The sequence below is a fragment of the Hyaena hyaena genome, unplaced genomic scaffold, assembly GCF_003009895.1.
Source record: "Hyaena hyaena isolate Hyena2069 unplaced genomic scaffold, ASM300989v1 scaffold_89, whole genome shotgun sequence".
Taxonomy (NCBI): Eukaryota; Metazoa; Chordata; class Mammalia; order Carnivora; family Hyaenidae; genus Hyaena; species Hyaena hyaena.
The window spans coordinates 3,547,671-3,561,190 of NW_024080719.1; positions in this window are offsets into that span (position 1 = coordinate 3,547,671).

Genomic DNA, 13,520 nt, shown 5'->3' on the forward strand with positions numbered 1-13,520 from the left:
AATCCCTCATGTGCTCTAGATCCACTTGTCTGCCTTCTGCTTTCACTGACCAAGTTTCATTAAATCAAGGGGCACCTGGATGGCTCAGTCGGTTAAGAATCCGACTCTTGATTTTGGCTCAGGTCATGATCTCACAGCTTGTGGGATTGAGCCCTGCATCAGGCACTGCACTGACAGAGTGGAGCCTGCTTGGGATTCTCTCTCTCTCTCTGCCCCTCTCCTGCTCACACTTTCTCTCTCCCAAAATAAATAAATAAATAAACTAAAAACATTTTTTATTAAATTTATTTTTTATTATTAAATCAAAATAATGGGTTAAAATTCAGAATTGATTTGGTATTCGTTGGGTATTCGTTCGACAGGCTGGGTTATAGGGCGCAGTAACAAACTGATCCCCAAACAGGCTCAGATGACACTGCAGGGCAAAGGTCCTCTAGTGTGACTCGGGTCGTTCAGACAACTGCCACGTCCACAGGAGGTCTCCCGCATTCTGGAAGAAAGTGCTTGGAGGACTCAGCCCACTCCCCTGGGCAGCAGCTTACCCCAGGTCACTTCTCACAGCCCATTGATGGGAACTGGTCACGTGGTCCCACTCAAGGGGAACTAGGGCTTCCTCGTGTCTAAAAGGCAGGTGCCAGATATTGCTGAGCACAGTTAATGTTAAGCCAACAGGATACACGCTTGGAGACGGTCTCTTTATGTCTCTTCTAATTGGAGAAATTTAGGTCTCTGAACCCCAGGGTGGGCAACAGGGCCTGGGCCTCCTTGTGGGGAAAAGACCTAGAGGGCTACAGAGGTTTGACTCGGAGCCCTGCCGTTCGGGCTACGCCCCGGGAGTTGCTCCAGATCCAGTGCTGATTCCCTGCGGTACCCAGCACCCAGCCCTCCAGGCTTCTGTATCCTATAGGTGTGCTGCCACCCACCATGGCAAACGGGACTTAGGTGCCTGCTTGGAGCCTAACCTAGTTCTGAAACACAGTGTGTGCTCCCGACATTGCTTTTATTTCAGAAAGCTAGAATTTTAACTAACGGACACAAGTACATGTCAACTACTGAACAACTATTCAAAAACATTTCGCCAGAGTCACTAGTATGCCCCAAACCCTCAGCAGCCATGAAAGGGGTCATTGCTGGGTTAATTCGAAGCAGAACTTCGAAAAACAGGTCCTAGTTACACCGAGGTAAAACGTTGGCTTCCTGAGGGAAAGTGGGCCTAATCAAGCTCCGTTGGGGGAGGAGATAAAGGCGGGAGCAGTCTTGAAGCCACCGTTTCACACACTGGCTGCCATGAGGGTGTTGGGAGCAAAGGTGGGAGGTGTAGCCCTCTAGCTGTGGCGGGTGAGGCAGCCCCGGGGGCTGGGGCAGAGCCGGGTGCCGGCAGGAGGCAGTGGACGTGCAGGTGTGAGAAAAGTCAAGGCTAAGTCAGCACGGAGGCAGGGTTTGAAAGGCAGGTTGAAGAATGTTTCAGAGAAAAATGGCTGTGAGGATGGGCCAGAGTGAGCTTGGCGGCCTGAGGGCGGCCCTACCGTGACAGCCGATACCAAATGTATGTTCTCTTGCCCAACCAGAAACTGTGCTTTCAAAACGACATGGATTATGTCCTCAGCAACCACTGTCTTCTCCTCTCCTCACTGGTTTATCACCTTCACCCCTGTATCTTCAATGTCTTACCCGAGGCTGACTTTTAAATCCGTCATTTCCCTGCTTTTTAAGCAACATCTTTATTGTTTGTTCTGTCTGTAGAAAATCTGGAAAACCAAAAAGAAAAAAAAATCAGTATAATCCTATCACCCACCAAGAAGCACTTAACATGTTGGTATGTTTTCTTCCAGACCTGTGTGTATGCGTGGGTTTTTTTAAAGATGGGAAATATATCCTGTTCTGTGAACCATTTTTCTCACCTAATGTTCTGTGAAAAGCTAGATTTATTTCTGAGTGCCTGCTAGAGATTTTACTGGCATTTCACACAGTTCATCTCAGCACCAAGCCTATCACTCCCCATCTATTGCTAATCCAAACCTCTGCCTGACTTGTTCATTTACTAACTTAATTCATTCAACGTCTGAGCCTACAATAGGGACCGGTACACTTGATAGTTCAATAGAAGTCAACCCAGAGTCTCTCTCTTTTCCTAAGCCTCCTCATATAGAGCCACCAAATCACTCATTTATTCAACAAATGTGTATTTCATTGTCCTTGCAAGCCTTGTAGGTAGCCTGTGACCTTGTGGTTTGCTCATTCAATAAAACCGGGCATCTATTATATGCCAGCTACTGGGTTTTCACTCTAGGCAGATTCCAAAGTGAACTAGGCATGGTCCCTTTTGCCATGGTGCTGATCTTCCAGAGAAGGAAATCCACAGTACATCCATGTATTAGTTATTTATTGCTACATAACAAATTTCCCCAGAATTTAGTTCTTAACATGACAACATTTATTACCTCACGGTTTCTGTGGGACAGGAATCTGTGCACGGCTTAGCTTGAGACTTCTGCCTCAGAATTTCTCACATGGCCACAATAGGGTGTTGACTGGGCCTGCAGCCGTGTTAAGGGTCCACTGAAGGAGAACTTGCTTCCAAGCTCATTCATGCGGCTTCTTGATGGTTGTTGTCTACAGACTGCCTCCGTTTTTGGCCACATGTACCTCTCCTTTCGTTGTTACAGATCTTGTTACGGAATCTGGTCTGGATCACCCGACAGAAGAACCAAGTGGTACTTGGAGATCTTGGAAGGCAAGAGGTTTCTTTACACTGGTGGATTCAGAGGAGGTCACTCTCCAGAAGTCTGGGTCCTGAGCATAAGCAGAGGTGACAATATATAGTCTGTTAGTATGACAAGCGGGGTGGGAAGGAAAACCTGGAAGGGGAGTCTTTGGGCAGGGACTGGAATTCCCTTATCAGTCCTGTCAGCCATCTTATAACAGAATTTTCCCTATCAAGCTTGTAACACTACAGGTCACTTCATCAGACCAAGCAAGGAAAGAGAGAGGGGGGCACCTGGGTGGGCTCGGTTGGTTGAGTGTCCGATTTCAGTTCAGGTCATGATCTCATGGTTCATGGGTTCGAGCCCCACATCAGGGTCTGTGCTGACAGTTCAGAGCCTGAAGCCTGCTTCTGATTCTCTGTCTCCCTCTCCCTCTCTGTGCTTTGTGTGCTTGTGCTCTGTCTCTCTCAAAAATAAAAATGTTAAAAATTTAAAAAAAAAGAGAGAGAGACACAGAGACAGAGAGAGATTGCAGTTTTTTAGAACATAATCTCAGAAGTGACATCCCATCACTTTGCCATATTCCATGTGCAAGTCCCTAGGTCCTGCCCACACTCAGGGGGAAGGGTTACACAAGGACATAGATACCAGCAAGTAGGGACTCGGGAAAACTATTTTAGAAGGCCACCAACCGTAGTTATAAATAAAAGGGCAATTCCAGATCATGTTCAGCACTAGGAAGGAAATAAAATGGGGATAAGACAGAGAGCCTCTGGAGAATTGTGGGAGGTTCTCCTGAGTGAGGAGTCAGGGAAGACCTTGGGAGGAGGTAACAGGCAAGCAGAGACCCGAATGACAAGAATGAGCCCTTCTGAGAACACGGCTTCCAGACAGAGGGGACAGGAAGTGCACAGTGGGAGGTGGGCTCCATGTGTTTGAGGTAGAGAATGGGGGCCAGCGACATGAAGCAAAGCGAGGTGAGAACCTTATAGCAAACAGATGAGGTAAATATTATCTACATTTTAAAATAATGAGTAAGTTCTCTAAGATCGCACAATTTGGAAGTCACAGAGCACACACAAGGATTTTCACCTGGGTCTATCTGATACTAAAATCTATGTTTTGGCCACACCAGCACCTTGTAGTTGATTGCAGAATCTACTAGAAGAGATGATATCAAGTGATCAGCCACCCCAGTGGCCCAAGAATGAGCAGTTTCCCAAGACATGAGACTTTCAGGGATAAAACCAAAATAGTCTGAGGAAACTGGTCATTCTCAAGGGAAAACATGTCAAGCAGGCTCTTTCATGTGTCATGAAACCTAGTTTGAGCCAGCAGCCGTGAGTCACTTGGTAAGACTCAGTTGTGTCTTCCGTTGCTAAGAGAATAACCCCACCTTGTTGCTAAAATAAGATGTTTACATTACTTCTGTTTTGCTTCCTCTTGTTTCTCTCCAGTCATTCCTGTGGGAGAAATTGGCCCAACACACAGATGCAGTCATGCCGTCTTCGGGCTGGGAGAGGGCTGGCTCCTGTCGGTCCTCAGCTCCTGACCAGGACCTATGGCCCAGGGCAGACGTCTTTCCCATTGGGCTCTCTGAATTTGGCGTAGCTATTGATAACTCGTGTTCCTTCCTGAATGACATGTCTCTCTCCCCTCCACCAAAACACTCCGTGCAGCCCTCGGCCCATGGATGGGACTCATACGGTTCAATCCCCGAGTGACTGGACAACAGCCCAGACACAACAAGGTGGGCTGTGCAGGGCCATGGCAGCAGAAGACGGATGCTGAGCTGCAGCTGTTTCTTTGCTTGGTTCACTTAGCCACATCCTGGTGACCTGGACTAGGAAGTCGGCCACTCCCACATCTCCCCAGTGGGATGTGGCATCTCTCATCAAGGCGATGGATCCCCCACTTCTCCAAGAGAGCTCACCCTACAGACCAGCCTTCCTTTTTGAACCTCTCCTACTATAAGTTCTCTGACTGGAGGCTGTCCTCTGCTCCCCATTACTCATCCTCTTCTATTTTCTCCCCTGGCCTCCCTACTCCCCTGTGAGTGAGGGACAGCAAGACTGGGCCCTGAGTCGTCTCTCTCTCCCTAGAGAACAGCATTCTCAGCGGTAATCTTCACTCTACGCTGATGACCTCCTGACAGATCTCAGACCACACTGACTGCAGTTGGAGACCAGGGTAGATCGTGTCCACTATCCCTTCTGCAGTGCACAGTGCCTCCCTGTGGGAGGAAAATACTCCCTTGCCCCATCATCAGACTTGGCCTAAGGTCTTGTTTTGGCGATGGAAGGTGAACATAAGTGACAATGTGCCAATTTCCAAGAGAAGCTCTAATTGGCCCCCTGTGATCCTTCATCTTTTATTCTTTCCTTCTGCTGCATAATATCATGCTCAGAAAGAGGATTCTCTTTCAGTCTGGGATTCTGAAGGAGAGAACCAAATTCCTATTCTCTGTGTAGTCTATAGAATATCCAAAGTTGAGGGATCCTAAAAAGCATATCATTGAAAGGTATCCATTTGCAAATGGGATCAGACCAGATTCCATAACAGATTCCATAACTTGGTTCCCTGACCGGGAAACCCAACCACGCTGGCCTGTTGTTGCCACCGGTTTGGGAAAACGGGGAGGCAGTTGACGGAATGAGGAATCACAAGGAAGAAGGCACACCCTGCCTGAATCTCGGCAGTCTCCAGCTTGGTCGCATCAGGCTGGCCCTGCTCACGCCAGACGTGAGGAGACTTGGCAGGTGTGGACCTGGACCTGATGTCGGGGAGCGGTAAGGCCTAGGCCCTAATTCTCTCCTGTCTCGCCCACCCATAGTGGTAAAAGGGGGAGCTGATCACTCCCCGGAGAACATAGTGGTCTCACAGACAGCAAACCTAAGATCATATCTCTGAGAATGACTAGATAGGCAGCTTCTGCCCAGTAATGGCTCAAGGTGAAATGTAGAACTGATACATTTTGAAAGAGGAAATAAAACAGTGCAAAGATCCAATCCAATCCAATAAATAAACTCCTATGTGGTCACTCCTTCACTCCCTTTGGGTGTCTATCCAAGTATCCCCTTATCAGAGAGGCCTTTCCTGACCATGTCTACACAGAGATTATACATCCTTGCCTGTAATTGCTTTGGACAATGAATTTTAGCAAAAATCATACGTGCCAGTCCTGGGTTGAAGCATTTCAGGGTCAATGTATAATATTGGTTGGTGTTTATCCTCTACTGTTTCAAGAGAGCAGACCACATGTTCCAGATGGTTCGGTCACAAGATGATGCAGCTTGAATGATTACCTAGAACAAATTTCCCTGGGGACTTGCCTGGACCCCCAGTGGGCTCAATGTTTGTTACAGCAGTATAACCTATTCTGATTGCTACACATTCCCACATGCCATCAATCCTTTCCCCTTTACTCTTTCTTTCTTTCTTTCTATACACATATACATCTTTCTATATACATATATATTTACCCAAGCATTTAACATTGCTCTACGTATTATGTATTTACTTGTTTGTGGAGGTCATCAGTGCCACTCACCAAATATTTCTGTTTCTCTTCCTCTTCTGGATATATGGTAAGATTGTGGTTGGGTGAGGCCATGTTCTGGAGTTTCTGGAGTTTCCCTTGTGCACAGAATTGGCCCCTTGAACTCATTCTGGGTCCTAGAACATGGCAGATAGACCCTAAGATGGTCCCAATGATCCCTAACTCCTGGTGTTTATGCCTTTGCATAATATCCTACTGTTGAGTGTGGGGGGACCTGTAACTTACCTCTGGCCCATAGAATATGAAGGTGATGGGGTGTCACTCCCATAATTATTTTACTTTGTATAAGCCCCCATCTTGCTAACAAACTCTTTCCACCTCTTTCCTTGAAGAAGAAAGCTGTCATGAAGCAGGTGGTCATGTTGGAGAAGCCCAGGTGACAGTAGGTAGCCTCTGAGAGCCAACAATAACCCCAAGCAAGAAACTGAAATTTCAACCTAAAGCTTCAAGAAATGAATTTGGCCAAAACCATGAGGGAAATTGGAAGTGAATTTTTTCCCAGTTTAACTTGTGATGAGAGCCCCAGTAAATACCTGGGTTTCATCTGGATGAGTCCTGAGCAGAAGAGCTGGTGAGCCATGACTGTCATGGTGGTCTCCCCCTCTACCTGACAAGAATTAAGCTTCACGAGGGCAGAGAGTTTGTTTTGTTCTTTAGATTTCTTCAGCATTAATTGGCACATAGTGGGCACTCAGTAAATATTTACTGGATGAATGAAAAAATGTGAAGGAATTTTGTTTTGCTTAACTTATTTTTAAAAGTTTATTTATTTTTGAGAGAGAGAGACAGAGAGAGTAGTGGACAGGCAGAGAGAGAGAGGGAGAGAGGGAATCCCAAGCAGGTTCTGCACCATCAGCATGGACCCGGATGTGGGGCTCAAACTCACAAACCGTGAGATCATGACCTGAGCCTAAACCAATAGTCGGATTCTTAACTGACTAAGTCACCCAAGGGCCCTTGTTTTGCTTAACTTAAAAGAGAGATAGTTACCCATAATAAATCCATTAAATAGAATATGTACACATATTAAATGTGTTATGTATACATATAACATGGATTGAAATGTCTATATCAGTTCAACTTTGTCATAAGGTTATTCTTGAATTCCAAGTCTCGTTATACACTAAGATATGGTTGGGTCCATGGTAGAATTCAATTATGCCAAAGCAAAAAATACGATCATATAAAATGAGTGCTTCTTAATCCTGATAAATAAAACAAAATTTCCATTGGTCTTAACTGTGTCATAAGAAATTGGCTATCAGTATTTTCACCAAACTTGGAGAACAAGTCTGGAATAGTCTGACCTACAGTATAGGCCACAAAATGTACAGAAAGTCACTTAATGGATTGTGGTGGTTTTAAATATGAACCTCAAATGAAAGTCACGAGGACGGGCCTCAGTTTGGCGTGGAGCCATTTCTCAAATAGGGAACTTCCTAAACATACTATGAAGCTTTATTAGATAATGATAGTTAAAATTCTCCTGAGCAATGCAAGAGATTAAGAGGGAACCAGAAATGAAATATGTGGACGTTTTGTGGCAAATGTTATATTGCCAAGTGGCTTCCCTCTGTCAACTCTCAAACTTATGGATTCCTTTCCATACAGTTTGTGGTAGACGGAATAATGGTCTCCTGAAGGTATCCACATCTTCCTCCCTGAAACTTGTGAACGTGTTCTGTTACCTACAAAGAGGAGTTAGGGGAGCTGATGGAATGAAAAGGTGTGAATCAGCTGGTTTTAAAATGCAGAGATTATTCTGGATTATCTGGGTAAGCCTAATGTAATCACAAGTGTCCTTATAAGTAAAAGGTGGCTAAAGAGTCAGTGTCAGAGACAAGGCTGGGGCTGCAAAGCAGCTGGCTTTGAAGATGGAGGAAAGAGGCATAAAAACCCAGGAACCCAGGTGGCCTCAAGAAGGCAGAAAAGGCAAGGGAACAGAACTTCCAGAAAGGAACACACCCCTTGCCGACGACACCTGGCTTTTCGCCCAGTGAAGACCATGTGGGGTGTCTGCCCTCCAGCACCAGGAAATAGAAACACTGTGTTGTTTGAGCCACTACGTCCATGACAACCTGTTAAGCGAGCACTGGGAAACTGAGACAACTGCCAAGAACTGTGAAGTATCTGAGACTTTACCCGAACTGCAAGCTAACGAGTTCCAGTTCCACGGAGGCCGGCAGAACATGTAACGATGGGTCCAGGACAAAGGGCGACCTCTCACTGCCTGCCAGGACCTCAGCTGCTAGAATGTCGCCCTTCTGCGGGGTTCACTGAGCCCAGGTGCCCGTGGGGCAATGCGGCGAGGGCCAGATGACATCTGCCCCCAGTGGCTTGTATGATGGGAGAGGCAGCTTGACATTAGGGAACTCAAGTCATTTACATCGGGCAGCAAGCACCCCTGCCCCTTGCTCCCCAGGGAGGCGCTCTGTCTTCCCAAGCTGAAAAGTAGTAACAGTGATAAGCATGAGAACAGTTGTTTTCATTTATAGACTACTTTTCACCTCTACTGCTCCACCGAATGAGCCACCCAGGCGCCCCTCTTACTAGCTTCTCTAATGTCTCTGAGCCTTGGGCTGCCCATCTCCAAAATGGGGTCCTAATTCTTTCAGAGGGATGCTAAGAGACTTGTGCCTCGTGTGTAATTCGTTCAGGTTGTCCCTCTTGGAACCACTCGCTCGATTTGTCTCTTCCTCATGACTGTGTTCTTCTTGAAGGTAGGGACCACGTATTCTGTGCCATTCCCCTCAGCAAGTAGCACCCTGCCTGACAGAAAGACTCACTGGATAAACATTGGTTGACCGAGAGCATAAATCTAGCCTCTGGCAGGTGCTTGACAGTTGGTGTCTTCTCCCACCTTCCCTTCTCGAGCCTGCCCTCTGCATTGGCTTCCTGGACACACAGCTGCCTGCCCGGCAGAGGGCGGTTTCAAGACTGAAGGAATTCTGGGTTCTCCACAGAAGTCACTTTCACTTCCTAAAACTGAACTTTCTGTGAAACATATTATGCAAGAGCGGATAGTATAGTCACTCACTAGACAGCCTGGAGCAGGACAGAGTCACCCGTCCGGGTCCTGGCGTAGCTGCTGTTGACCCAGTTGTCCAAGTTGCTGAGGTTTGAAACAGAACAGCTCTTCTTGTGTTTCTGTGAGCTCCAGGGAAAGGTCTCTTGGCAAGGCTGGCCCTCATTCTTGGAAAAGTAAGCGGTGCCCCTTCCCTTCACAAAGCCAAGTCCTACGTGTCCCTCCCGTGAGAGAGAGGTAGGCAAAGTTACTGTTGAACCCTGGACCAGGCCTGCAGCTTCCCCTGACAAAGAGGCAAAATGCTTCCACAAATGCAAGTTTCACGAAGTGGGGTCCTCCCCACCTCCTTTCTCGCCCCTCCTCTTTTCTGGACTCAATTCTCTACTTCGGAGGGGATTCCCCCTCCTTCCCAAATACTTTCCCTTTTCTGTCCCAGATGACGCTGCATGAGGCGAGGCGGTCTACCTCAAACTACACCTCTACTTGTTACATCAACACCCTCACTTTCTGAGGGAAACTGAGCTCATCCTGTGGGTAAGAAGGAAATAATATTTATAGCAAAGTTGACAGCCTAGTAATATTTCCATTTCTTAATGCATGTGCCTTTAAAGGATTAACTAATCCAAGTGAATGCTGTCCATAGTACAATTTTCATAGATGGCTCTTGGCCAGTTAGTCCTTTCCAGGTCCTTCAGGCATAATTCTTGCTTGATAAGGTCTGCCTTTTTGAGAGTGCAGCAAAGAGGAGCATCAGTGATTTTATATTTGGACCACACTGGATCCCATCTCCCCTCACCCACTGGATATTATGCCTCAGGGGGCCACAGATGAGACAGGTTTCGGGGCTATTTATTCGAACAGTAATCGTTATCTGACAACTTGCCTAGCAATTCGCTTAAGATTAGAAACAAATCCGTTTTAGGAAAGAGTGAGGGGGAAAAATCTACCCAATACTCACCCCCATTCCCATTGTTTCCATTTTTCTCCAAAGCTTTTTTCTTTGCCAACACAGCTTTGAAGCTGTGTGATTTCATGTCTAAAAGCTCCCGGGTCAACTGACCTACTATCCCTCTTTTTCTTCTCATTCCCCCATCATGGCATAATTTTGCCTAATGTTTTTGTCCATATGTTGACAGACAGCTGTGTCTCCAGTTGATTTTCCATAAAATAAATACATTTATTCATTCGGCTCTACTTACTGGGAGACTCATTTCTAGAACTTCCGGACAGCAGACTTTGGTTGCCTTCTGCACATGGCATCTTGCCAGATCCTCACAGCTCTATTACCTTCATTTTACAGGGGCGATGACTTGGCCAAGACTGGGCAGTTAGCGAGAGGGCTCACAGCCTCCATTGGCAACCACTTTACTCTACTACCTCCCTGCACTATCTTCATGTTCTCAGAAATGGTTTAAAATCACTTTGAAATATTACTTCTCATGACAGACTAGAGTTATAGCATCCTGACTTTCCAAACAAATGGTCTGGACTGTTTCACAAGTAAACAGCAAAGGATAGAAAATCAACTGATATTTGAGTGTCTCATACTCAAGGCATTATTCAGTTATAATTTAACTTCCATCTTGGACTTACAAAAGTAATGACATCATTTCAGGTGGTATTTATTCTGCTGAAAATTCTCGTATGTGGCAATCATATTTGAATTGCACAATGCATTTGGGCAATATTTGTGTAAAGAAATCTTGCAGCAAAATGGGCACATCCACACACATACCATAAAAAAAATTGGCTTCTCTATTATCTGAGTGTTCATGAACATTTTCATTGAACAACAAGTGTAGCAAGATTATGAAGCATGGAAATTGTCTATGGAGCTCTAGTGAAATGCATGACATGTGGGCTTTGAAATCAGACAGACCATGGATCCAATCCCAATTATGTTACTTAGCAAGTTCCTGAACCCTTCTGAGCCTCCTTGAATTTGAAATGCAGACAATCCGTGCCCTGGAGACTTCTTATAGGAATAAACAAACACATATGAAGCAATGAGCAGAGATCTTGGCACAAGATAGGGTCTCCACAGTAGGAATTTCCTCCTCTGGCCCCTCTTTGGAGTCTACTTGCCAGACTTAATAGTGTTCACTGACTTCTCCTTTCTTCAAGCTCTATGTACCCCATATTATAGTTCTTTTTTTTCCTGATTATCCTGATTTGTTCCTTTATTCAAACGTTTTAATCAAATACTATGTACAAGTTACTGGGTAACCACTGAGGATACAATGATGAACTAAATTTAAAAATTCCTTTTTGTGTCCTAGTGAAAGTCAGGCTTTAATCACACAAATGAGTGGATAGTTACAAACTGAGATGAGTGCTAGGAAGGAAAGGAACACATAACTAGGCTTTAGAGTAGGGGAAGTGAAGGTGAGTATGAACAGAAGGGGAAGTGAGAGTATCTGCGGCAGGTGGTGCTGGTGCTGGTGGAGGTGGAATTGATAGTGGAGTTGGTGGTGTGGTGGAGGGCAGGGTGGCAATGACGTTGGACTTGATGGTGGGGGTGGAGGTGAAAGGGGTGGTGGTAAAGGATGGTATTCACAAAAGGCATATGCAAAGGGTTTGTGGGACGTGGAAACTGTGTCTGAAAACATGAAAGGCAATTGTGGCTGGCACACAGATGGTAAGGGAGTGAAGAGACAGAGACCAGGAGTCATACCACAGACCCTACAGGGCCGTGCAGTCTACCTGGATTAAGATCGCAGAAGAATTTTTAATACGGAGTAGTATGAAATGATCAGATTTTACACTATAAAAAAATCATTCTAGATCTGTACTGTCCAATAATGGTAGCCACTAGCTACACATGGCTACTGAACACTTGAAATGTTGTTGGTCTTGGTTGAGATTTACTCTAAATGTGAAATATGATTTCAAAGAGTTAGTATAAAAAACAACATAAAATATCTCATTAATCTTAAAACATTGCTTCCATATTGAAATGGTAATATTTGTGGTGAAATAAAAAATGATTAAATTTTAGGGGCACCTGGGCAGCTTAGTCAGATAAGCGTCTTTTGATTTCAGCTCAGGTCATGATCTCATGGTTTGTGAGATCGAGTCCCAAATCTGCTTGGGATTCTCTCTCTCTCTCTGTGCCCCTCCTCTGCTTGCACTTTCTCTCTCTCCCTCAAAATAAATAAATAAGCACTTACAAAATTAATTTTACCTGTTTCTTACTTTTTAAATGTAGCTACTGGAAAATTTCAAATGTGTGTAGCTTGCATTTGTGGCTCCCATCGTATTGTCATTAAATGGAGCTGCTCTGGATGCTGTGTGCAGAAGTGGATATGGAGAAGATGAAGTAGGTGAGACCAGTTAGGAGGTTGTTACTGTAGCTCAGGCAAGAGGGGAAGGCAGCTTGAACTAGGATCATGGTAGTGGGAATAAACGGAGTTGGGTGGATTAGAGGTGAGATCAGCAGGACTAAGTCCTGTAGCAGATGCATCTGGATGAATGGTGGGCACCACATGTTGAAATAAAGACTGCTAAGAAAGGACAAGCCTTGGCAAGAAATGGGAGCTCAGATTTGTATACATTGAGTGGACGTGCTCTGAGACACGAAAGGAGACAGATATCTCAGCTAGGCTTAGATGAGATTTTTGGGCAGGAGACTAGTTTGAAAGGAACAGGCATGTGGATGGACATGAATGATATTCCTTAGGAAGCAAGTAGCCATTGAGGACTGGCCTTGCCCCTAGACTTCAGATATAGGGTAGGGAAGGGTAAGTTTGAAAAGGAGAGTTGAAAAGGAAAAGCGAGTGTGTGGGGACATGGAAACAAAGGACGAAAATGTTTGAAAAAGGAAGGAGCAGTCAGCAACAATAGGGACAGTGACTATAAAGAGCTCTTTTCAGAATTTGGACTATGAAGGGGGAGAGAGGGAGAGAGAAAGAAAGAAGCTTGAGGGAGATGAGATTTTTGTTTGTTTGTTTAAAAAAAATAGCTGGAGGAGACTTGAGCATGTATAAATATTGGCAAGACTGGTCTGGTTGAGGCAGAGAGGTAGAAAGTGTGAGAGAGAGAAGGGAGGACAGGCAATGTGTGGCTCCTGAGAGGGAAGGGAAGGACAGTGTCCGGAGTGGACAAGTGGGGGCGGACCAGGCCCCCCTCTACTGAGGCAGGAGGGAGGAGGACTGGTGTGGAGGGAAGTTCAGAAGTGGGAAGTTGAGGGGATTTCTTCAGATGGCTTTAATTTTCTCTGTGAGGTAAGAAG